Source organism: Adiantum capillus-veneris, chromosome 15, assembly GCF_014529385.1.
Source record: "Adiantum capillus-veneris isolate H3 chromosome 15, ASM1452938v2, whole genome shotgun sequence".
Taxonomy (NCBI): domain Eukaryota; kingdom Viridiplantae; phylum Streptophyta; class Polypodiopsida; order Polypodiales; family Pteridaceae; genus Adiantum; species Adiantum capillus-veneris.
The window spans coordinates 59735092-59760345 of record NC_140945.1 but is presented as its reverse complement, the minus strand read 5'-3'; positions in this window follow the sequence as shown (position 1 = coordinate 59760345).

The window sequence follows — 25254 nt, the reverse complement described above, 5'->3', positions numbered from 1 at the left end:
GGCATCTAAGGAGATCCAATTGCTTGATCTCAACGTGCTTGCGATGGATGCTAAGGAAAAAAAACATCATTGAAAGAGACCAAGGCACAAGGAAGAGGGTCCTTCAGATAACGGCAAGAGGCCAGAATATTTTGTATCATTTCCAGATGACTAGAAATAAATAGAATGTATTTGTTTATGCATCAAAGCAGATTGATTATGTAACAGTGTCTTGCACTGTACTTTTTTTGTTGCAACCATCATTCACATTATGAAAAGTTGAAATGATAGAGTATCAATGTCTTGTCGCATTTTTAATTTTGTTACAACCATCAATCACAATATGAAAAGCTAAAAGTATATTGATTCTTCTAGATACATTAAATTTGGTGTTCGAATCTTGATATGGCTGAGAGTTATGGCATAACTTGCAATGGTGTTGCCTGCGTGAAATTTTTGCATAGAGCAGAGCGCCTTTCTTTCCTTCTCTGTGCGGTGTTTCTGTAGCACATTCCCTCTCTTTCCTCTACATGCGGTTCTCTACTATGTGTGCTTATTTATCCATCTCTCTCTCTCTCTCTCTCTCTCTCTCTCCACAGATAATAGGATGGAGCCTTCTTGCCAATTAGGTGTGTGTGAGTGTCTGTGACATGTTTGGTCTTGTTAATGCCTCACCAGTTAGGTGTGCGTGAGTGTCTATGACATGTTTGGTCTTGTTGATGCCTAAGCTCTTCATGATGTATGTTCATGCGTTGAGCTCTTTTTATTCAAGTTTTCTTGATCCGGTTCCGTACCCACCGGTACACAATGGAGAAGAGTTTCCTGAGCAGTTCATAGGCTGCTTATGTGATTACTGGGTGTCAAAGAAAGGGAACAAGAGAGAGGCAAAGGCAACAGACTTTTTGTGCTAAAAAGCAGAAGGATTTCTAGGTCAATGAGAAGTGAAAAAGAAGATTCTTCATGCCATGGCAAGGTGTTGTCAAGAGCAGAGCAAGCATTGACAACAAAACTCCAAGGAGAGATTTTTGATAGTTACACCAGCAACCAGTATTTTGCAGCCAGAAGAACTCGACACACTCTACACAAAGTTCAGTGGTTTCCAACATTCCAATTACCTTGTCAGAAGTCAAGGTCTTGCACTCAAACACGGAAATACTTTTCAAGAGGGCAACAATGATGGCATGCATTAATTTGAAGGACACAATAGATGCACGTCCCTTTACAGATAGAGAGCTTGCAAAGTCATTGTGCATACACAGAAGAAACATCGGTTTTGCAAATGCACGACTCCATTTAGAGGATGAGAACAATCCTTCTCTAGTCTTAGTGAAAGCTTGTACTTTGCAAAGTGCTAAACTAGTTTGTCACCACTTTAAAGTATTTTCATAACCACAAGTGCTGATGGTCGGCTTTCAAAAGCCTTGGTCGTGGGAACAAACCCCCAGAGGGGAGCTTAAAAAATATACTGATTTTTTTTTTATATTACCGCAAGGTGCCGCCACTCCCCCCCCCTCCTTGTCCTTGTGCTCAGAGAGGGGGCCGCCACCCTCGGCACCACCCTCTCCCTCTCCCTATTGCTTGGCTCCATCTCCCTCTCTCTCTCCTCCATTATCACAAGCGACCAACACTCTCTCTCTCTCTCTCTCTCTCTCTCTCTCTCTCTCTCTCTCTCTCTCTCTCTCTCTCTCTCTCTCTCTCTCTCTCTCTCTCTCTCTCTCTCTCTCTCTCTCTCTCTCGGCAGCCCAGGAAATCGACAACCATCCTCAGCTCCCTCTGTGTGTGTGTGTGTGTTGGCAACCCAGCAATGTGCAACTTATCTCTCTCTCTCTCTCTCTCTCTCTCACAATACATACACACACAAACACCTACATACACACACTCACCCTCATTCAGCTCCATAATCTCTCTCTCTCTCTCTCTCTCTCTCTCTCTCTCTCTCTCTCTCTCCCCCCCCCCTCTCTCTCACACTCTCAATAAATTCAGTACTCTCTCTGTCCCTTACCACACACACACACACACACACACACACACACACACACACACACACACACACACACACTCACAAACACTTACACACATGCACACACACTCACCCTCACATAGGCTCTCCCATCTCTCACTCTCTCACCATCTCTCTCTCGCGTTCATTAAATTTAGCCTCTCTCTCTCTCTCTCTCTCTCTCTCTCTCTCTCTCTCTCTCTCTCTCTCTCTCTCTTTTCACACACACACACACACACACACACCCTCACAAGCGCATATATGTACACACACATACATACACTACACGCATAAGCGCACACACACAATCACATACGCACCAATAACGAACACACACCACACACACAAGAAGCAGAAAAAGCAAAGGAATGGATATCAATGCATCAACAAACGGACCCAAAACACACGATGGCGATAACAAATCAAAGAATGACATGGAAGGCATGTCCTAGCCGGCACCAAAGTTGATGAGCATGCTACACCAGTGCCCAATAAAACTTGCAATTCACTGTCATCTCATCCACGACACACTTCCTCAGTAAACATCCGTAGGGTGATTGATTTTCCATTTTCCCAAGCCAAAATTTGTAAAAAACACCCTTTGTATGTTCCACCTCTCTCTAGGTGATGGTCACAAAGGCCCACATAGGAGTATATCATTTTCTTATTTCTTCCAAAACAAAGCACCAGTCAGCCATCTAGGACCCAGCTGCTTGCTTTGTCTCTTCAGCTTAGGGCCCTAAACCTAATTATTTTGTACTAAGCTAAGCAGCCTGCACCTATAAAAGAGCACTGAGAGATCACTATCGGGGGAGCACTTGAAAGAGATGTCATGCAAGCACGCTGACTCCAATGGTCACTATGTAGAGGAGTAGAATCTCCGTCCACATGAAATTTTATTAGAGAACACACTATAGTCTCTCTCTCTCTCTCTCTCTCTCTCTCTCTCTCTCTCTCTCTCTCTCTCTCTCTCTCTCTCTCTCTCTCTCTCTCTCTCTCACACATACACACACACACACACACACACACACACACCATGGTCTCCATCTCGTTGAGACGAGGGGGTCTTGTAAATACTTTTTTGAACCAAGTTTGCCCACACATTCTGAAGGGACTTCATTTCCTCCATCTACATCTCCATCTCTCTCTCTCTCTCTCTCTCTCTCTCTCTCTCTCTCTCTCTCTCTCTCTCTCTCTCTCTCTCTCTCTCTCTCTCTCTCTCTCTCTCTCTCTCTCTCTCTCTCTCTCTCTCTGTGTGTGTGTGTGTGTGTGTGTGTGTGTGTGTGTGTGTGTGTGTGTGTGTGTGTGTGTGTGTGTGTGTGTGCGGCGCGTAGTTGTGTTGTTGTCATTCAAATCGCTGTTGTCTATGTCCTAGCCACTCGAAGCTAGGTGGTGCCCCCTGTTCAGTTCTCGTGACGAGTTTGTTGGAATTAGGGTTGCAGAGAAAAACACACAGCTTGGAGAAGATGAAGGAAGCTCAAGGCGCACTATAGAGAGTGTGTTACTTAGTGTGCAATGGAAAGATAGATAGCCCTAGAGTGATGGGCGTATATACAGTGCACGGGGGAAAAAACCTCCTAAAGAGGGAAAAAATGCCCTGGCGGTCCTAGTGTGTTTACACACATCACTACCACATGTATATGGTAACAAATCCCCCCTGGAGTGATGCGGTGAACAAGAACTGACACATGAGTAAAGGGAAGTGCCATGCCCTGAGGATAGGATCAGTCCACAAAGGGGAGTAAGCCCAAAGCTTTGCGGAAAGCTTCAAGGTTCTCACGAGACAATGCCTTTGTGGAAAGATCTGCAAGGTTGTCTTGTGTTGGGACATAAGCCAAGATGATCTCTCCTGTTGAGAGCCTCTCCATGACATAGTGGTAATGCACCTCAATGCGGTTTGTGTACGCATGAAAAACTGGGTTCCTCGCAACTGCCAATGCGCTCTGACTGTCAGTGTAGATAGTGTTGGCAGTGTCCTGTCCAACACCCAAATCAGCCATAAGGCTTTTGAGCCATACACACTCAACCGTAGCTGTGAAGACTGCCCTGTACTCAGCCTCACAACTCGAAGTGACCACAGTAGGTTGCTTCTTGCTCAACCATGATATACATGAACTGCCAAGCATGAAACAAAAACCACTTGTGGACACTCGCGTGTCAAAACAACCAGCCCAATCTGAGTCCGAAAAAGCATGTAAGTCTGGCGGCAATGATCCCCCCTTGGGATAAAACAAGCCAAGATGTAAAGTGCCACTAAGGTAGCGGAAAATACTCTTGACAGCCTGCCAATGCTTAGGCCCTGGGCTATGCATAAATCTGCTGACCAGTGAGACTGCAAACTGGATATCCAGCCTCGTGTTGCATACATAAATGAGGCAGCCAACAAAAGTTTGGTAAAGAGTAACATCAGCAGGATCGCCAGCATCATGTAGACTCAACTTCAAACCTGTTTCCATGTGAGTGGCAATAGGTTTGCAATCCTCAAGTCCAAACTTCCATAGCAATGTCTCTATGTAACTTTTCTGACACAAGGCAATACCAACATCACACTGCTTAAACTGTATACCCAGGTAATGATGCAACAACCCCAAATCTTTCATCTTGAAAGTAGCATTCAAATCAGCCTTCAATTCAGCAGTATGTCTCTCATTTGGTCCAGTGATCAGCAAATCATCAACATAAAGAACCACAATGAGAAGTACATCACCCTCCCGCTTTACATACAATGTGCTTTCTGTTGGACTGTTACGAAAGCCTCATTTAACCAAATGAGTGTCATCTTTCTCATACCAAGCATGAGGAGATTGCTTCAACCCATACAAAGCCTTCTTACATCTGCACACTTTGTCCTCTTGTCCTTTTATGACAAAACCGCGAGGCTGCGTTGCATAAACTTCCTCAAATATGTCACCATTCAAGAAAGCAGTAACAATGTCTGATTGATGTACATCCCAACCAAAATGACCTGCCAATGAGCTGTCATACGACAAGTGGGAGCAAAAGTCTCTTCATAATCTATTCCTTTTTGCTGTACATAACCTTTTGCAACAAGTCGAGCCTTATGGCGATTGATCTCACCATCCGGCTTGCGTTTCAACTTGTAAACCCACTTCGTACCAATGGCCTTTTTTCCAGGAGGCAAACAATATAAAGTCCATGTGTCATTTTCTATAAGTGCATCATATTCTGATTGCATGGTAGCCATCCAATTTTTTGAATTATGTGCTTCATCAAAAGACAAAGGCTCCTCAACATCATGTAAGCTAGACATAGCCAAAGCATAACAATCTGATGCATAAGATGCATGGCGAGATCCTGAACGAGTACAACTAGAAAAAGGTGCATCCAATTTACTATCACACAAAGTGTGCACCAGCCTTTTTGGCATACCTCTAGCCTGCTCATTTTCAGCCCGTTCCTCATCAAGTACATCATGTTCATCTGCATCAGTAATAGGCTGATCTAAAACATTTTCAGAAACCCCCATAGGCTATACATTTGCCTCATTGGAACTTACATTCGTATTTCCACCACTGAAAAGAGGCAACAAAGTGTCATAAATGTCATGTGAGCTTACATTATTGTCTCTAGTACATGACATCAAGGGCTGAACAGAATCTTCCACAAACACTACATCCCGAGAAACCAGAATACGTTTTGTTTGCGGATGATAAAACCTGTAACCTTTGCTTTCAACACTATAACCAACAAAAATACATTTGACTGCCTTATCATCCAATTTTCAGCGCTGCACTTGTGGCACCAAAGCATATGCCAAACACCCAAAAACACGCATGTGCTCAATAGAGGGCTTTCTATCATGCCATGCTTCATATGGATTAATAGACTGCAAAGCTTTCGTAGGACACCTGTTAAGTACATAAGTGGCACACATGATGGCCTCAAGTCAAAAAGAATGCGGCAAAGCTTGACTTTTGACCATACATCGTGCCATTTCCATCACTGAACTATTTTTCCTCTCAGCAACAACATTTTGTTGAGGTGTATAAGGCATTGTACATTGGTGTTTTATCCCACGACTAGCCAGAAATGCATTAAATTCATGAGACATATACTCCCCCCCTCGATCAGAACGGAGGGTGACCATAGTACATTTCAAGACATTTTCAGCCACAGCAAGAAATTGTTCGAAGCACATAAAAACTTCACACTTCGCTTTAAGCGGAAATACCCATGCATGCCTGGAGTAATCATCAATGAAAGTCACGAAGTACATGTAATTGCCCAAGGATGGAGTTTGCATGGGCCCACAAACATCACTATGTACAAGCTGCAGCCTGCATGTGGCCCTAACTGAACCATCCTTTGGAAACTTAGAACGCTGCATTTTACCTAGAATACAGCCTTCACAAACATGTTTGACAGGTGCTTCAAGAGGCTGCAAAGAAGCAACCATATCAGATTTCTGCAAACGTAGCAAACTGGCAAAATTCAGATGACCAAAACGTGCATGCCAAAGTTTTGCATCTGAAATAGCCCTTGAATCTACAACAGCATTTGCAAAATTTTGTCCACACTTGTCATACAAAGTGAGCTTATACAGCCCATGGCACAAAAGGCTAGATGCAACAATTTCATCACCAAAATTGAGATCATGAACTGTACATCTGTCATCCTCAAATTTGACTACAAGTCCAAGTCTAGCAAGTGCGGATACAAACAAGAGATTCTTCTTGATCCCAAGTACATAAAGTGCATCAACAAGTGTGAAAAAAATGCCATTAGCAGCAATGAGCACAATCTTTCCAACTCCCTGAACTGGATAAGAGGCGTTGTTGGCACAAGTGACAGAATTCCCATGAGGGACAGACTCGAGAGAGGTAAACAATTCACGATGTGAGGTAATGTGCTTTGTAGCACCACTGTCGAAATACCACACATGTGAATCTGCAGCACAACTGACAAGCATGCATCACGGATAGCAGGATTGTAAGTGCACTCTGCGCTAAAAGCCCATTCTGTATCAACATCAGCAACACAGTCTCCTTTCACAGAAGACTCAACAGTGGCTGCATTTGTAGTGGAACCAACATTTACAGTGGAACCACCCTCTTTCTTATTATCCTCTTTGGCCTTCAACTTAGGACACGACTTGATCAAGTGATCATTGGCTTTACAATAATGGCAACGCATCTTCTTTTTTTCCCTTATCACTAGAATTTCCAGACGAATTGCTGCCAGCAGAAGCATTAGGAACTTAATTTTTTCCACTCGCAGCAGAACCATAAGAAGTGGCTGCATTGCTGTTACCACCCTTTCTTTGAGAAGCAATAAAAGCCTGTTCAACTGCACGCTGTCTAGTCCTGTTTTTTTTGGAAAGTGACTCTTGCAACAGTAATGTGCATAATGCATCAAACTTGACAACTTTTGGATTTCCTTGGGTCATAAGTCTCCAAGTACTAGCAAAATTCTGGTAAGAATCTGGTAAGGCATCAAGAACAGTCTGCACAAGGGAACTGTCTGAAATAACTTCACCTGCAGAAATAAGTTGCTCATTGATATCCTTGACACTAGCAAGGAAAGTGTCCATATCATCTTCCTCATGCATAATCTTTGACTCCAGCTCTTTACACAGCAAAGCAATTTTAGCCTCATTGCAGCTTGCATAAAGACCTGCTAGAATATCCCAAGCCTGTTTTTCAGATTTTGCTGAATGGATGTGAGGAACAAAGGTGTGCTTCACAGACAATGCAATCAATGCATGAGCTTGCGCATCCTTAACATCCCAACGAGCTTGTTCTGCCGTAGGCAAAACAACTCTAATAGGAGCAATCCTTGTAGCAAGACCTGCAACATCCTCAACATCGCCTACATCCTAAGAACCAGGACATACATCAATGCCCTACACAATGTTCCAGACACCCTTTGACACAAGAACATGTTGCATCATATAAGCCCACATAGTGTAGTTGTCCCCATCAAACCTGTCCTGAGCAGCAAACATCTTGAACACATCTATGTTGTTGTTGTCAGCCATGGTAAATCCTGCACCTGATGTGAAAACTACTCGAAAATAGGAGAAACAGAGCGGGAACAACCTGTGCTATATAGCACAAACCGTAGAAGACTATAAGGCATATGCTGGAGCAGCTGGCGTCTAAGCCCGAGAGGACGTGACCTGCTCTGATACCAATTGTTGGAATTAGGGTTGCAGAGAAAAACACACAGCTTGGAGAAGATGAAGGAAGCTCAAGGCACACTATAGAGAGTGTGTTACTTAGTGTGCAATGGAAAGGTAGATAGCCCTAGAGTGATGGGCGTATATACAATGCACGGGGGAAAAAACCTCCTAAAGAGAGAAAAAATGTCCCTGCGGTCCTAGTGTGTTCACACACATCACTACCACATGTATATGGTAACAGTGTTTTGCATGCATGAGACTCATGTAAAGGCTGGTAAGGTTTGTTTTGTGCTTGCGCTTCTCAAAATCCTTCAATTTACAAGCTGAAAATGATGCACGTCGTTGACCATGGACGAGTGGCTGTGGGAATTCTCCAATTAGAGAACGGAGGAGGAAGAAATTGAAGAAGCACTAAGAGCCTTCATCAAAGTGCTGCTGTCAAAATACACCGTTGTCAATATCCAGGAAGTAAGTTCTCCATCTTGTATCTCTCATTCTAACCATGAATCAAGAGCCACTCAAGGAAGGGCAGCAGGCTGCTCTCATTGCCACCACCCACTGCACTCTATCAATGAGTGCCATCAACGAAAGTAAAGGAGAAGCAAAAATCCTCTACATTGATGTCCACTACGAAGAAATCATCCATATTAAGGAAGGAAAGAGGTTAGTAAAGCCTCTCTTCTCCAAGTAATCTGAAAATAGAAGTGTAGCCTCTCCGCCTAAGTGGCCCAAAGGGGATGCTCGTGCCAAGGGAAAAGGAGGGCTAGGCCAATCCTAAATCACATGACCCCCAAGGAAGGAGAAACACCTAGCCATGCAAGCGCTTTTAGTTTGGCTCTAGAAAGTAGATCGTGCCTAGGCTTCCAGGAAGAAAGTCATCCTGGCAAAGAGGCGAAAGATCGCCTATTGGTTTGCAGCGCACATGTGAGTGCTACCAGCTCACTTTGACAACCCCGAAGCGGAGGTGATAAGGAGGTTCCCATGCCCTAGAGAGGATTGGTTTGGCTACAACTGTCCTTGCTATTTTGAAAGGCGGGTAGAGGGCCTTTCTCCTCTCCCCATCAACTCATCGCGTGAAGAAACTATTGAGGACCACGGGTGAAACCCAGTGGGCCGGAGATGAGCCACAATTAAATGGTGTGGAATTCATGCAACGAGCCGATTACAATAATTACTTGAAACTGCTGCTAGCTAAAAGGCTAGGAGTGGTCAAACAGGTTGCCATCATCACCCCATACGTGTTGAGCAATGAAGGGAAGGTGGAGTCTATGAAGGGCGATGAACTCTTGTGGATATGTCGACTTGTCAACGCTGGCATGGTAAGGGTTTAAGTGAGTACTCTACACTCTAGACATCATGGATAAGGGACCAAACGCTTTACCATTTATATTTTGCAACACATCCACATACATATATATGTAGATAGGAATATTTTCTATTAGTAGAAGATTGTGTTTTTGTGTGGTGCTGTGGTGCTAGGAGAGATGCTTAGCTCCCCAAATCCCATTATCCTCCCCATGTTGGATTACCATCAATCCTTCAATGTTCCAATTTTCATCCTGTTTTGATCTATCCACCCAACCTTGTAGGAAGCCATTATAAGCCGCTAAGCTACCTGTGTTTATTAAGAAGGAGAAAACAAAGACTTTGAAAACTGTGCTTTGCAATGGCAAAGATTTCCTTCCCAACCTTCATGGTAAGGTGGCGGACGATGCTTCGGATTTCTTTGATAATCTTGAAATAGCATGTGTCATCTATGAAAGGGATGATGATGCTTCGTGTCTGCATTTTTTTCCACTGTTGATGAAAGTGGAAGCAAGATCATGATACAACACCTTGGTGCAAGCCACCAAGGAGAGGTGGAACCTGCTAAGATCATCATTTCTAAGGCGCATTGGAGAAGGCACCACATCGGAGAAATTGTGGCAATTGCAGATGGAGTTGAATCAAGGAAGTATGGCCGAATTTTCAGCTTACAAATCGAAGTTTGTGGATCTATGGGGATGATGGGTTGAATTGCTGAGGGAGGGCAAAGGGGCACCCGGTTTCCTAAATAAAGACCGGTTTGTGGCTGGTTTATGGCCAATTCTTAAAGAGAAGGTGAAGGGAAGGTTTCCTGCTATGTATGAGGTAGCAGTTGAAGTAGCTCGTCTTGAATATAAGAAATTGAATCTACAAGCCTAAACTACTGAGGAAGAGGAGCCAGGTAGGGCCCGACCACACGTAGCCTCACCTACAACAACAGTTTAGAGGAATCAAGCACAGGTTCCGGTTGAAGGTCAACAAGACCTGCTCAACCGAATCACCAACTAGCTAGAGAATCTTTCAGTACATCTGGTGCATTAAGTGCATGCACTGCCAAAAATCTAGAGCAAGGAAGAGGGCAGCAAAGACAAAATCAGGACTACCATTGTTACAATTGTGGAGAGGACGGCCATGGCATGTACTATTGTCCTCATCCAAGAAGGCAGAATTTCAATAGGGGAGTAAGAAAAAATCAGATTTCTCCACCAAGGGTGAGGCCACCACCACCCAGGCAACCAGAGTCGATTCCACCGGTCCAAATCATTCAACTGCCCGTACAACCACCACCACCACCGCAACCTCTCACTCCACCGCTACCTCCACCACTTGCTGGAAACCAAGCAGTGAGTGTCATCAGTCTTGAAGCTAAAGGAAAGGTGAAGGTAGAAGAGCGCGTCAAAGAGAAGGACAAAGGAAAAGGAAAATTAGAAGGAGTAGATGCCATGGGAGTGAAGCGTGCTAGGCACAAAGAGGCCTCTCAAAGGGAGGAAAAGATGAAAGGAAAAGGAGAGCCTAGCAAGCATGCGTCTAAGCCTTGATGGAAGATCAACATCGTGGATTTTTTGCTAGGCGAGTATGCTAAATCATATGAACTAGTTCAAGAATTTTTTGATGCAGGGTCCAAAAATAACATAGCCCCAATTACTCTATCTTGCACCTAGGATGAGGAGACAATGGACAAAGATGGTAAGTACTAGAAAGTCAAGACCAAGGATAGCTGGGGATATCTATGGGAGGAATCAAGATGACATCATACCTATCATGGATGCCCACATCAAGGGACAACGCATCTCAAACATATACATAGATGGTATGTGCAGATATGCGTGATGAGTGAGAAAATGATGTACCATCTAGGCCTAGAGGTAAGTAGGCCAACACCTTGCCATGCTAAAATGGAAAATAACGTCAAAGTGAAGTGCGTAGGCATTATGAGTGTAGTCAAGGTGAAGGCATTCAACACAAAAGTGGAGGTAGACATTTTTGCCATGCGGCACAAAGGGGAGGGCTACCCTATCATTCTCGAAATACCATGGCGCATGGCTATGGAGGCTAAGCAGGAGTAGAGTACCGGAATGATCTAGATGAAGGATAAAGGGAAGTCCATATTCTACAACATGAAGAGACTGGGAAGAAAAAAAACATGATCTTGAAGGCATCAAAAGATGAATTTACCAGTGAATCTTCCACCACCTCAGGAGAAGAGACGACAACAACTAAAGAGAGCGACAATAGCATCAAAGTGATGAGAGTCATCCTCAGATATCCAAAGAGATTGAAATAGTCTGAAGCACCATCGAAGAACCAAAAGGGACCATCATGCATGCAACCCTTGGTGGATACAAGTAAGTTAGATCGGATGCTCTCTAGTGAGTTAGTTAGTGAAGAGAGAGAAGAATACATCTCTGTGCTAGATAACTTCATCACACTTTTCATTGATAGTTATGACAAGATCACAGGCATCACATGGTGTAGCACCGCTTAAGACTCAAGGAAGGAAGTAAGCCTATAGTGAAAAAGCCCAGAAGGCCTGGGGTAGTTCATCAAGAGGCATTGCTCAAAGAGGTAAGGAAATTTCAACAGGCAGGTTTCATTTACCCCGTCGAAGACTTAGAGTGGGTCTCTCTAGTGGTGGTCACGCCAAAGAAGAACAGTAAGTGGAGAGTTTGTGTAGACTACAAGCCTCTCAATGCAGCAACAAAGAGGGATCATTTTTCTCTCCCATTCCAAGACAAGATTCTCAACGAGGTAGCACGTCATGAATGCTACACAGTATGTGGTGGCTACTCAGGCTACTTCTAGATTAGCATTGCAGAAGAAGATTAAAAAAAGACAACCTTCATAACACCATGGGGATGTTTTTCTTACAGAGTGATGCCGTTTGGCCTCACCAACGCTCCGGCCACATTCCAAACGCTATGTCACTTTTGTCTTCTAGCCATACTTTGGTAAGTCAATGTGGGTTTTCATAGATGATTTTTTAATCTAGAGCCCTTACTCACTTCATTTGAGAAAGGTCTATGATGGACTAGCTAGGTTGCACGCCTTGGGTGGCCACATTAATGTAGATAAGTGTCACATTGGTGAAAGCAAGGTCACTCTTCTTGGCCATGTAATTTCAGCCAAAGGAATTGAGGCTAACCCATGCAAGGTTCAAGCTTTAGTATCTTTGTCATCACCCACAACAGTTAAGCGATTGGTCTCTTTCCTTTAGAAGGTAAGGTATTTGAGTAGGTTCATTCACTTTCTCTCTCAAGTGGTTCTCCCTTTACATCAATCACCCATAGAGATTTCTTCCTATGGAGCGAAGAAAATGAGCAATAGTTTAGCGAAGTGAAATAGATCCTGGCTTCACTTCCCACCATTGCACCCCCTAGATGGGACGAGCCATTTTATGCTAACCCTAGTGTAGGAAGTGACACACTTGGGGATGTACTAATTCAGAAGGACCCCCAAACCTCTTTTATGCGTCCTATCTACTTCTCTAGTCATGTCATGACCCCATCAGAAAAGGATTCACAACGATAGAGCACATAATGCTTGCATTGATGTTTGCCACTACAAAGTTCTGCTCTTATCTATTTCCTTGACCCTTTGTAATTCTAACAATGGAAGAAGTCTTTTTTTATGTAATGCAACACATGGATGTCTCATCTAGAATCTCTATGTGGCTTGTGAGATTACAAGAGTTTTATTACACTATGCAAGTGGATACTCCACTAGAGCCAATCTAGCAGATATTATTACTCATCATCATTATGAGAAGAAGGTCAACACATGAGGCAAAGGAGTGACACCAATGGTAGAATTTACTCATCTAGAAGGAGCTCACTCTCTTTTATTTGCTCCATGGAGCTTACAAAAGGACGGTGGACCAAGCTTAACCTGGCATCATCATTTTCAACGAGCAAGTGGAAAAGGTCTTCTCTATTGGGCAGCTACTACACTCCCACTCCAACAAGAAATCTGAGTATGTGGCCCTAATTCTTGGATTAGAACAATGTGTTTTGCAAGGGCTTTAGCACCTAAATGTGTTTGGTGATGCCATGCTCTTGATAAAGCTAATAAATGACACTTGGATTTATAAAAATCAGGTTTTTCTTGGCCAGTTATGCCAAGTTAAGGATCTTTTAAGAAAGTTTGAAGCAGTGCAATTCTTTCATGCTCCTAGGATAAAAATCAAGAAGCAGATGCTCTAGCCAAGGAAAGAATACAAGATGTTCCCATAGGAGCAATCAAATTTAAGTTGCCCCTCTTTTAGTGTAGCGATGCTATGCTTGATATCATCAACTTCTTAGACATAGGAGATTGTCTTGTATACCAAGGGCCAGAAACAATGGATTGTCCAAAAGGCAACAAGATACCTCCTTATAAAGAGCACCTTGTACTGCAAGGGCAAAGACTCTACAGATCCTCAGGTGAGTACCAATCTCCAGTGAAATCACAGAGGTGACCTCAAGTTTCCATGATGGTGTTTGGGGCAAACACTTGCTCTAGATATTACTAGTAGGAAGATTTTACAAGCAGGATTTTGTTCGCCTAGTGTGAATTGGGATGTGCATCATTGGATTGAAACATGCAGAGCTTGTCAAGTATCCAGTGACCGAACACTAACCTATCAGCCACAAACTTCCATCATCTCATATGGCCCGTTTGAGAAGTGGGGAATAGATTCAATTGGTCCCAAGGGCCTAGTCAGGTAAACTGTACATTCTAGCTGGTGTAGACTATATGACCAGATGGGCAGAGGTAGCAGCCACCACATACATTGTCATCCAAGGAAGTGGCTAACTTCATATTTGAGCACATCTGTTGTCATTTTGGCACACCTCTAGAGATAATATCTAATAGAGGGCCAGGTTTTAGAGGCAACTTGGTGGGAGAACTGATGAAAAATCTAGGCATCACACACCAACACTCCACTCCATACTATCCCCAGTGCAATGGTCTAGTGGGAAATGTAAATGACATGATCAGTAAGTTCATCACAAAGCAGGTGAATAACCACACAAGCGATTGGGATAAGCATCTCTTGGTCGCTCAAGTTGGGCCTGTCACACGACATTTCGAACATCACTAGGTTTCACCCCTTTCCATCTGGTATATGGAAAAGAGGCCATTCTACCCATTCAGGTATAGATAACCAGCTTGCGAGTAATGACTAGTCATTGAAAACGCCCAATTGCCCATCTCCGCAACCACATCCTGGATCTAGAAAGGCTTCAGCTAGAAAAGGAAGATTCGATCAACTATTATACGACGCAAGCAGAATGATGCCAAATTACATTCAATCAAGGGCTTAAGGAAAAGGGTCTGAAGAAAGGAATGTTAGTATCTTGATACGACAATAGACTCAACACTAGGAAATATAAGAAGTTTCAGCCCAGATAGGAAGGGCCATTCATCATCAAAAGGTGATACACCAATAGTAGCTACATATTGATGGAGGCAGATGATCGAATTCACAAGACAAGAGTTATTGGATGGAGGCTCAAAAGGTACTTCTTAAGGTTTGATCTAGAGTTCATGATAGATATTCCAGAGGAGAGAGAACCCTCCAACTCTTCGTCTAGAGAATCAAAAGTAGGGCTAAAGTCATAAATGCCTCTAGTCATAAGGGGAGGGATAATAATGGCTGGCTTTCAAAATCCTTGGTTGTGGAAAAAAACCCCAAGAGGGGAGCTTTAAAAAATTATTAAAAAAACGTTTTTTTGATTGCTGCAGGGTGTTGCCACCCCCCTCCCCCCCACCCCTTGTCCTTGTGCTCACAGAGGGGGACTGCCACCCTCGGCACCACCCTCTCCCTCTCCCTCTTGCTTGGCTCCATCTCCCTCCCTCTCTCCTCCATTATCACAAGCGACCAACTCTCTCTCTCTCTCTCTCACCATACATACACACCCACACTCACAAATACCTACATACACACACACACACTCACCCTCTCCTAGTGCCCATAATCCCACTCTCTCTCACCCTTGTTCAGCTCCATAATCTCTCTCTCTCTCTCTCTCTCTCTCTCTCTCTCTCTCTCTCTCTCTCTCTCTTACCACACACACACACACATGCACACACACTCACCCTCACATAGGCTCTCCCATCTCTCACTCTCTCACCATATCTCTCTCTTGTTCAGTAAATTCAGCCTCTCTCTCTCTTTCCATACACACACACACACACACACACACACACTCACAAGCACATAAATGTAAACACACATACATACACTACACGCATAAGTGCACACCCACAGTCAAATACGCACCAACAACGCACACACATGGCATGCAGAGAAAGCAAAAAAAGCAAAGGAATGGATATCAACGCATCAACAAACATACCCAAAACATGTGATGATGCCAACAAATCAAAGAATGACATCGAAGGCATGCCTTAACCGGCATTGAAGTTGACAAGCGCGCTACACCAATGCCGAGTAAAGCGTGCAATTCACCGGCATCTCATCCATGACGCACTTCCTCAATAGGGTAATTTAGTCTCTATTCTCCCAAGCCAAACTTTGTAAAAAAAACCTTTGATATGTTCCATCTCTCTCTAAGTGATGGTCACAAAGGCCCACCTAGGAGAATATCATTTTTTTATTTCTCCCAAAACAAAGCACCTGTCAACCATCCAGGACCCGGCTGCTCGCTTTGTCTCTCCATCTTAGGGCCCGAAACCTAATTAGTTTGTAGTAAGCTAGCTTGCACCTATAAAAGAGCATTGAGAGGTCACTATCAAGGGAGCACTTAAAAGAGAAGTCATGCACACACGCTGACTCCAATGGTCACTATGCATAGGAGTATGATCTTCATCCACATGAGATTTCCTTAGAGAATGAACTATAGGATCTCTCTCTCTCTCTCTCTCTCTCTCTCTCTCTCTCTCTCTCTCTCTCTCTCTCTCTCTCTCTCTCTCTCAGCCGTTTTTGGACCTAGTAGACAGTAGTTCACTCTTTTGACCATAACTCGCTCATTTGAACTCTGATTTAGGTGATCTATAGTCTCCATCAAAGAGCACAAAGCCCTCTACGCATTGATGTAAAGACATGATTTTTTTGTGTAATGGAGGGCTTTTCTATAACAACATCTCATAATTGAAAAAACTATCAAAACTTTTTGTTTTTGTTGCCAACTTGAAGGCAATGTCAGACAAAACTCGCAAGGGTGAAAAATCCACACTCGCCATGGATAATGATGCAAAATCTCCAAGGAATTTGGATGCTAATCCAACCACATCATCTACAACAATGGAAACAATGATCATGGCTTACTTGATCTCATTACAAAAAACCATCAACAAGCAAGGTGAAGAGTTGCGTGCACTTGCAATGGACAATGGCACTTTAAGAGTTCTCGTTGTGGACAATGAGCACTTCAAGAAGGTTCCTGAAATGCAAACAACACGCTTGATGCATCTTGAGAATGAAGTTCAAGAATGTAAACGCTCTCTTGTTGACATGAATGTATTGAAAGAGCACTTGAGCAAAGTTGAGAGTGATCATGTATTGAAACAAGAAACGATAGATACAATACGACATGATCTATGTGAGATGAGAAATGCATCCAAATCATGGGCTGATATATGTAAGGATAATGTGGTTTTTACATCTCCTATCAGGCAAGCTGTTGTCCAAGGAAAGAATGTGGAGAATGTGGACACTCAAGAATTGCAAGAATGAAAAAAATGCTCAAAGAACATCGTCATTCATGGAATCAAGGAGGAAAGCATGGAAACACCCCAATCTCTTGCGGTTGCTATTGAAGATTTTTTTGCTACACACTTTGGCATGTCAGGAATCATGGCTTATGGTGCACATCGAGTTGGAAAACAAGGAGTCCCTCGCTTGGGAGAAAGACCTATTCTATGTACCATGGTTGATGAGGTAAAGAGAAAGATCATCCTTGACAATAGTTGGATCTACCTCAAAGAAACGGGTTGTAATGTATATGAGGATCACACTCTTATGCAACAAAATATACGTCACAAATCATATGAGGAAAGAAGCAAGAAGGTCAAGGTGTCATCTCAAGAAGAAAAGCCACTCGAGGAGGATGCAAGTCCACCCAACAAATAGGGATACATGATCTATGAGTCCAACTCATGCTTGCGAATAAGATTTTGGAATTGTAACCGGTATGCATGGAATGTGGGAATTGGCATTGATGAGCTTACCAATGACTCCGATGTGATACTTCTTGTCAAAACATGGGAGCATGATGCACAACAAATTCTTGGATTTGACAAATACGATGTGCATTCTTTGATGTGGACCAAAAATGCAAAGCAACAAAGAGGCCAGGGAGGCGTAGCATGTATGACCAAAAAGGGTTTGAAAGATGTTTCCATTGTCAAAGAAGATAAGTATAAACGCTACTTATGGCTGAAAATCAGCCCACCAAATGGGCAAGTCATGTTTGTGGCTGGTTGCCACATTCCTCACTATGACTCCAACTTTTATGCTCGCTTGGATATGGATAGAGATCATCCCTTTGTTGAACTAGAGAAAGACATTTCTCATTACAAGGATCAAGATGAAGTCATTGTTTTTGGAGACATGAATTCTCACACAAATATGTTACAACACGACACACAACAAGTTGACATGCCACATGTCTCAAGAAGAATGGATGACTCATACATGTATAATCGAAGTTCTAATGATGCAAAAGAACTGGATTACTATGGAAAGTCACTTTTACATATGTGCAATAGTACCAGAATGCTCATTGAAAATGGTGTATCTCTATGGCAAGGTACCAATGACTTTACATGTAGAAAGCACAATGGTGATAGCGTTATTGACTATATGTTGTTCTTGGAAGCCACTCTAGAATGCATACAAAGCTTTACACTTGGTGAATGGAATCCGGAATCGAATCATACGATGTTATGCATTGACCTTAAGTGTGGTAAACAGCCCGAGCATGTAGCCTCCAAGCATGATGTAAATCGTTTGTACCTATGTCTAGTCTTCAAACGAGCACTTATATATGCTGATAAGGTGGACAAAATGTTAAGCATGATAGAGCATTAAGAGAGCCCAACATTAGAATGAAAATGTAAATTTTTCAAAGAAGGAATTTGCTCTTGTGCGAAGTAATGCTTTTCGGTGAAACACATGTCTTGGAAAAGGTCTAAGAAGGGTATCACCAAGAAGAAATGGTTTGATATAGAATGTAGTCAAGCCCGAAAACACTTGCTAAGATTGGATGCAAGCAAAGGCAAGGAAGTTTACTTGGAATTTTCACACACATACAAAGCACTTGCTCAAAAGAAGAAGAGAAGGTGGGAAGTCAAAAAACAACTTCTTTTAGCGCAAGAGAAACCACATGCATGTGGCAAGTTTTGGCAAAATCTAAGAGGCAAGCACGTTGAGAGCTTTGGTGACTTGACTCTTGAGGATATGTATATGCATTGCAAGAACCTCTATGAGAAACCCAATGTTAATAAGATAGAGTGTTGTAGCTCCCTTCTATTTATGTCTCCCTTCTTTACCATTGAAGATGTATGCCGCGCGCTTGAGAAACTTGCTATTAGCAAGGCAGGGGACCTCAAGGTGTAAAGGTTGAAATGATTAAATGGACAAGCAAGAAAACACGATATTGGATATGTGATATGTTTAACCTTGCACCTCATCATGGAAAGCCTCATGATTGGAGTGCAAATTGGATCAAACCTTTGCACAAAGGAGGAGATGTAAACAATGTGAACAACTATCACACTATAATGGTTGGTTCTTTGATGGTAAAGTTATTTGGATGTATCATGGAGATGAAGATAAGTGAATGGGATGAAAAGAATGGAAAACATGCACTTGGCCAAGCAGGTTTTCAAAAGTATCATAGCACTATTGATCACCTTGTCACTCTTCGAGTTCTTATGGAAGCGTCTCGATTGAAATGAAAAAAGTTGTATTGTTGCTTTGCGGATTTCAAGAAATCTTTGGAGACGTATGCAAAGCCTTCAAGTGCCGAGAGAATTTATGCATGCAATCTTTTGCATCTACCAAAAAGTGATATGTCGATTACGTATGGGAGATGGAATTTCAGAATTTTTTGCAAGCACCATTGGTATCAAACAAGGATGCCCACTTTCCCCAACCCTCTTTGGGCTACTCATTGATGAATTGGAATGCATGGTTCTTGATTTTATGCAGATAAAAGAGGTTAAGATCGGAATTGCGGTGATCATGCTTTTGCTTTATGTCGATGATGCAGTGCTCTTGGCACATAGCTTAGAAGATGCACAAAAGCTTATGAGTGTCTTGAAACGCTTTTGCCTACATAGTGGGCTGATCATGAATGGATCCAAAACAAAGGTTATGCTTGTAAAGACCCTCAATGACAAAAATCCATGCATTGTATACAATAATGAGCAACTTGAAGTGGTAGATCACTTCAAGTACCTTGGCCTTGAGGTTCCATCCAATCATAAATGGAAGGATTGTGCAATGTGTCGCATGGAAGCTGGAAAGAGGGCCTATTATGCATTTGAGAACATGTGCAATGCTGGAGAGATCAAGTGTTGGGCTCTCAAAAAGTACCTCTTTAACACATTGGTGACACCGGTGCTTCTTTATGTAGTGGAAGTGTGGGGTGGAAGCATCGGGAAGTCTACTTGGAAAGAGTTTGAGAATGTCCAAAAGCATTTTCTCACCAACTTTCTCCAAGTCAAGACACAAACACTCTACATGCTCTTACTTCTTGAGTCCGAATCGCTTCCAATTGAGGTCTTGGGCATGCAAAGGGTTGTGGAGTACATGCGTAAGACACAACGAAGCCCTTTGCATCGACTTCCTAGAATCGCATATGAAGCAAGTCAAAAGGTCCAAAAGACATGCAAGAGCAAAATACTAAGTTTGGGGTGGATGCTCGAGTTTAAGAAATGGTTTGGAAGATGGGATGCATGTCACTTGGTCAAGGATGTGTCGATCGACTCCCAAGTTAATGAGGCCTTCTTACAACACCAAAGTATCACGGGTCGGGAGAAATCTGGAGGTTCTCACTTCAGCCATTACACCACACATGTTGCCCCGAACTACAAATCTCTCTTCTTCTGATTTGAACGAGGTAACCGAATCCATCCCTACATCCTTGAGCCCATCCAATCAAGTGCGATACGCACCATTGTCTCCATTCGTCTTAGCTCCCATTCTCTACGCTACAAGACAGGACATTGAGGCACTGGCGAGGAGTCTCATCGACTTTGCACTTTATGTCCTCATCAAGTGCGAGAGAGTGAGTACCACACACTACTTGAGTGCTCATATTTTGACCAAATTAGGTCCTTTTTTCCCCATATATTCAGCCATGAGCTCCCCCTACATACCTTCCTCTCCCAACCACAATGTGGACTCTCTATTGCGACGCTCATTTCAGTCATTTTTGAGCAACAAGAGTCACTTATGACCTCCACTCACACCACATGACATGTTCATTTGGTCCCATAGGTCATATTTGACCTCCGAGGACGATAATACAACTATCTCTCTCTCTCTCTCTCTCTCTCTCTCTCTCTCTCTCTCTCTCTCTCTCTCTCTCTCTCTCTCTCTCTCTCTCTCTCTCTCTCTCTCTCTCTCTCTCATGAGTTTTGCATGCACGGGCCTGGCGTAAAGGCCCCTCACGTCTGTTTTGCGCTTGCGCTTTTGTCAGTGCTTAGGTGAGCACCTATGTAGTCACTTGGAAGTTTTCAAACCATCTGAAGGTGATTGAAAGTGAAAAACAAACCACTTGAAAGTGGTTAAATGACCACTTTCAATATTTTGTAGGTGGTTCTAAGTGCTTTAGGTGGTTTGAAATCTGTCAAGTGCTTGGGTGAGAACCTTGAAGATTTTAAACCATCTAAAGATGATTCAAAGTGGTTTGATGACCCTTTTCAATCACCTTTAAGTGGTTTAAGTGCTTCAAGTAGTTTGAAATCTACCAAGGGCTCAGGTGAGAACCTATGTAAGCACTTGGAAGATTTCAAACCACCTAAAGGTGATTGAAAGTGGTCAGCAAACCACTTGAAGCTGGTTTGATGAACTTTTTCAATCACCCTAAGGTGGTTCTAAGTGATTCAATTGGTTTCAAGTAGTTCAAAGACACTTTCAAACATGAAAAACCACTTCTAAGTGGTAAATGTTCCCCTGGAGTGCTTTTATAAACCCGAGATTTGGGTGTTATCCAACTGAAGGTGATTGAAAGTGGTAAACAAACCACTTGAAACTGGTTAAATGACCACTTTCAATCACCTATAGGTGCTTTAAAGTGCTTAAATGAGAACCTATGTAAGCACTTGGAAGATTTCAAACCACCTGAAGGTGATTGAAAGTGGTAAACAAACCACTTTTGTTGACCTTTTTCAATCACCTAAAGGTGGTATCAAGTGCTTCAGGTGGTTTCAAGAAGTTTAAAGCTCTTTTCAAACATGAAAAACAACTTCTAAGTGGTAAATGTTTCTCTCATGTGCTTCCACAAACACGAGAGTGGGTGTTAGTTATAACTTGTGGGTCATGGTACCAACCATTTTGGTTATTTGTTCTCACATTATCTCTTTATTGCCTTCTTTTTTGTGCAGGTGGAATTTTACAGGCAATTTCAAAAAATGCATCTGACGGTGCGCATTTTACTGAGATGGTTTGATAATTTGAAGCCTTTTTTTGTTCAAAAATTGCGGGATTGCAATACTTGTTGCTGCAAATACCTGACGCTACCTTGTCTACTTGAAAGATGCTTTCAATCAAATGCGTCAAGGTAGGTTTGGAGTACATGGAGAATCTTGTCACTGTGCTTAAAATGTTTGTGACCCTACAATAAGTGGCAGTATATGTGTGGCTGCAAAGTCAACATTTGAGAGTCTCCACTTTCATTTCATTCATGAAAGACAAGCTGACCAAGTTTATCAAACATAACTACATCTACAGATGGCAGGCCCACCAATTCAAAGAGTTTCTACAAAGTTTTCCAAGTGATGTCGTGGACTTTGCAGAAAATTATAGTTTTAAAATTTAGAATAAGATCGAATCCATGCACTGGTATTTTAGTCAGGTGAGCATTTTGGTCCACATTTGATATGTGCGTCAACAATGTGCAACATCATTAAAAGTCTTCATGTTTATATATCTGATGACAAAGTGCATGACACATTGTTCGTTCAACACTGCTTTCTTTTGCATGACCACTGGTCAAAGGACTAGGGTTTTTGTTAAAGAGACATTGGGTATGGTATGATGGTGCAACATCACAATTCAAAGCATGATGGCCTTTCTTCTTTGTTGCAAGGTTTTCTTAGCTTACTAGGCTTGAGATGATGCACAACTATTTTGGGTTGGGTCATGGAAAAGGTGCACATGACGGTGTTGGCGGAGTCATAAAGAGGGCATTAACCCATGAGCAATTGAAGGTGGATGGACACTCCCTGTATAATGCAACAACATTGGTCAATTACCTCACCCTAATGAACAATAGGAAAGACTAAGAAAAACTTGCGAGTAGAGGAGAAGACCTATCAAGTGATATAGAAGGCCTTTGAAAGTGCTTTAGAACGACTTTCATGTATATGTAGTGCCAATCTCATAGACCACCTACAACTTCTATCTAAACCACTAGAAAGTGGTTGTGAACCACTATCAAATGCTATCTTAACCATTGGAAACTGGTTTTGAACCACTAGAAAGTGCTATTTAAACCACTGACAAGTTCTATCTTAACCACTGCAAGTGCTTCTTAACCACTAGCAAGTGGTTCAGAACCACCTGCAAGTGCTATCTAAACCACTAAAAAGTGGTTCTGAACCACTAGCAAGTGCTATCTTAACCACTATCAAGAGGTACCTAACCACTGGCAAGTGGTTCAAAACCACTGGAAAGTGCTATCTTAACCACTAGCAAAAGGTTCAGAACCACTGGCAAGTGCTATCTTAACTACTAGCAAGTGGTTCAGAACCACTTTCAAAGTGCTTGCAAGTGGAATAGAAGACCTAGCAAGTGGTCCAGAAGGCCTTTGAAAGTGGGTCAAAACCTCTTTAAAGTGGTTCTTAACCACTTGCTAGTGGCTACCAGTTTACATAATGAAAATGGTTTTCAACCACTTACATGTGGTCCACAGTTCACAAGTGGTATAGCTTGCACTTTTTCCCACTAACCGCTGATTTTTATCTTCTACAAAATCCCTAAGAAAAACTGCTAATATGATTTAAAATCAAATTATAAAAAGACACCTTGCAAGGCACACAACAAACTGGTTGATTGAATAGCAAATCGTGTTTCTACATTAGAAATTGGTATTGATTTCACAATACAATGTCGGATTTTTCCATCTTACAAAACAAAATAAGTCCTCATCATGAGTTACACTATCAAACTCATCATGGATATCTACATACATGATCACAACGCTTAAGATTTTTGTTGAGATTGAAGATCAGAAGGCGGCCTTTTATAAGATGGTTGTGGAGGTGGTGGAGGCAGCACTTTGCCTTTGCTGCTTGATAATTTTTCCGTCACAATGTCAATTTTTTTCCCATCTTACAAAACCAAAGAGATCCTCATCATGGGTTACACTATCAAACACATCATTGGTATCTACGTACATGAGCATAGGTACACAACTCTTAAGATTTTTGTTGAGACTAAAGATCAAAAGGTGGCCTTTTATAACGTGGTTGTGGAGGTGGTGGAGGCACCACTTTTCCTTTGCTGCTTGATAATTTTTCCCTCAAAGATTCAACTTTTTGAAGAGTCTACCACCCTCTTCTTCTAGCATCTAGTTTACAAGCAGTGATCAGCTTTGATCGATTATCTGTTTTCTTCCACTCATAGACAAATGGCAAAACTTCATGATGCATAAACCTCTCCCATTGGTCTTTCGTTTGGTCCTCTAGAGAAGGAAAGATAACATAGGAGTCTTTGTTGTTCAAGCAGCACTTGGGACATTTGTTATCTAGCAAGAGGGTGTTATCTTTGTTGAATTGTGGAAACTCTTTCCAAAAAATGCCCAAGACTACAAAGAGAATATGTTCCCCTTGCTCATCAAGCCATGAGCTTCTACTTCATGCCTCCTTTGCAATCCACCCATTCAAGCACCTGCAAGCCTGAGGAAAGTACAATTCTAACCTCTTTTCTAGGGCTTGGTAAGGGCTTGTGTTCTAGACATACACTTCAACAATCTAGCCAGCACCAAGAACAAACCACTCTGCAAAATGGTGCACATAGTGGTTCAGATTGTTGTCCCGCTTCACCTTCCGAAAGTGCAACATGTCCACATTGGGGGGCCTTGGTCTCTCTCTCTTGTCGTGAGTGAAAATAAGTAGATCACTTATATTAATGACCACGGCAGGCCTATTATCCTCCAAAAGGTGAGGGACACGAAACTGAGTTACTAGGGGTGTCTCCCGATCAAAGTGCCCGAGGTCTTCTTGAGCACAATGCCGGTGCCCAACATTACTAATCACTTGTATTTTTACTACGTCGCCCAAAAAACCACACCCAATAAATTGTAGTGAATATTGACACCATGAGACAAAAATTATATCTTATATTCAAAATAAGTAAATAGAAAAAAAAGCACATGGAACTTAAAGTTTCCGACATGCGCGGGTTTTGGGGGGTATTGATTAGTACTTTTCTTTGGATCTGGATGATGCACTCCTTCCTCTTGCCGTTGCTTGCATTTCTTCCTCACGGTATCTCAAATTACTAGTAATGTCTCCACATCCTCTACATCCTCCATTTTTTCCTCTCGCATCATAATAAGGTTTAGGGGAAAAAAACTGAAATTTGCTCGAACAAAAAAGAAACACTACATATGTGCACTTCATTACCTTCCTGGTTGTCGATTGAGAGCTTGCT